This window comes from Impatiens glandulifera, chromosome 5 (genome assembly GCF_907164915.1).
Source record: "Impatiens glandulifera chromosome 5, dImpGla2.1, whole genome shotgun sequence".
Taxonomy (NCBI): domain Eukaryota; kingdom Viridiplantae; phylum Streptophyta; class Magnoliopsida; order Ericales; family Balsaminaceae; genus Impatiens; species Impatiens glandulifera.
Genome location: NC_061866.1, coordinates 45,291,679 through 45,294,119, shown reverse-complemented (window position 1 = coordinate 45,294,119; position 2,441 = coordinate 45,291,679). Strand labels below are relative to the sequence as shown.

The following is a 2,441-nucleotide window of genomic DNA, read 5'->3' as shown; positions in this document are numbered from 1 at the left end:
AGAGAGCAATACAAAGTTTTCTCTAGACAGTACTAGAAGCATAAAAAATTAAGCATACCCTTGCAAACATGCACATCAAGGAATATGGAAACAATCAAATTAACAAGAAAGGAAGAATATCACCGAAATAACTGCTACTGTTCCGGCAACGAAACTCCGACCTCCGAACCTCAGAATCCAATCTCCACCGTTCAGAATGTTGGTCCAGAAGTTGTGAAGATGTTGTCCAAACATTAGGACGATCCAACGAACTCCGGCGAAAAATACTAAGACTGGTTCGGAATGAACAGTACCTCCGAAATTTGAAGTTTTCTCTCTTTTCTTTCTTGCTTTTTATCTCTATTTCTCTTGCTAAATTTTTTTCTAAAATACTCTTCATTTATCTTGCTCTCAAATAAGTTTATTAAGAAGGGTCCAAGATGGACCTATTTGTTGGAATTTTCCTCGTGGGCTAAGAAAAACTCTTAACAGTTTTCAGTATTGTTTTTGAGATTGCTTTTGGAATGCTTAAAATATAAATAGTCAGCTTCTTAGTCCAATTTATGTAGATATAAATAAATTTAAGTGTTAACTTTGTAATAATATTTCAGTTAATTTGTTTATATTTTATCTCAAACTCTAGACTAATCCTTGTTGGAATTATTAATAGTATCAGTAGGCTTATTTATATAAGCAATCATAAACATAGACTCTAGCACTTATGCTTATTACATTGTATTTGAATCTTATAACTCTGGATTTTCTTTCCAATGAAAAATTATTTGATACTTAACTTTCATCAACTGATCAAAACAGAGAAACCAAACTCGTGCAAAAGAGATCCGCAAGAAAAACATAAAGTAGATTACTCTTTCTTCCGTAATAACATAAACTCGTAAATACATAAAAGTCTAAATCTGAAAATGTCCGAAAGAGTGATAGCCAGCAAAATACGTGTCACTAAAAATATGATGATTTGAAAAGAAATGATAATCAACAAAATACCATACCACATTGTGATGATTTGGAAAGAAGATAAAAAATATGTGCATAATGTTTGATCCGCAAATTTCACAATAGTATAGTTGTGAATTGATTAACAATACAAATAAATTCACTATTTCTATTTACAATCATAAAACACAAACACATTGCAAAAATTATTGTCATATCTTAGTCTTGTTATATTTGAGTGATTTTTTACACACCAAATGAGAGTTTTAGTACCAAAATATTAATATTAATTTTATCTAAAAATAATGTTATGTTTGGACAACTAAAAAGTAGGAAGCCCAATTCCAAGAAAAAATATATAACTGTAATAGAGTTTCATTCAAATAAGTTGTTACATAAGTTTTAAAACTATCAAATTCAAAAGAAACAAAAGTTCATTTTATACATTAAAATACCAATATAAACTGTTTTTAAAACTAAAACTCTTAATACTCAATTAAACTTGAACCAATTCACCAATAATTTAATCAAAATTGAGCCAAATATTATAAGCATTCAAATAACAAAAATATATATTAAAATTACCAAAAACTCATTTCATTTCATGGGTTACACATTCTCAATTATTTAAAAATAACACATTACATAATAGATCTACCAGACAACTCTCAGAGCTTAAATTATGTACAGAATAAAAAATTGCACCCCTATACTACATTCTCCTCCATAACGGGCTTGTGAAGCATCCTAATCCCTTGGAAGAACAACAGATGATATTGTTTTCTGTACTGTTCTTCCTGCACATCATATAATAAAAAAAATCCAAAAGATTAGAGAGAATTGTAGAATATGATTTGAATGACAGAAAAAATAAAACAAACCTCAATGTCGGACATCTCAACAAAACCAAATTTGTTTGTCAAACAGATTTGGCTTCTGTAGCAGTTGGCACAAGCACTTTAACTTTCAAAGATGCTAGGAGACAAAATAGTGCTGGGAAGTAACCCTGCAGGACACAGAATAAAATTAAAAAGAATAAAACTTTATTTTAATCAACAATGAAATCTAAATGATTTCTTGAGAGACTCACCAGTCTTTCGGAAGCATTACTTGTTATCCTATATAAACAATCATAGATATCAACTATTGTATTAGTTTTGGACATGATTTCATCTATATGGGGAAGAAGCTGTATTTTGAGAGGCTGCGGCATTGGAAGGGGATTTGAGATAGGTTTCTCTAGGACACCCCATTTTATTAAGAATACATAAGAAACCCTAGGTATAAACAGGGCCGATTCTGAAGGTTGGGAGGCCCAAATGCAAATTCAAATTTTTGTAGCCCACAAAACTAAAATAAATACAATAATTATATATTTTATTAAAAATATATTAAATATACAATATAAATATATAACAATAGTAACTAATATAAAAAAATGTCAAAATATATATTAAAAATTTTATTATAATAAGTTATAAACAAAAAAATATATCATAATAATATAT

General features: G+C 28.8%; 1 long non-coding RNA gene across 1 annotated transcript; it reads right to left on the bottom strand.

Moving 5' to 3' along the window:
- Window positions 1-1,529: 1,529 nt before the first annotated feature.
- On the bottom strand, window positions 1,530-2,159 carry LOC124940493. The gene is made up of 3 exons (XR_007099470.1): window positions 2,024-2,159; window positions 1,815-1,939; window positions 1,530-1,730 (listed from the first exon to the last, which is right to left on the bottom strand). It is a non-coding gene; the product is annotated as an uncharacterized LOC124940493 (long non-coding RNA).
- Between the last annotated feature and the right edge of the window lie 282 nt (window positions 2,160-2,441).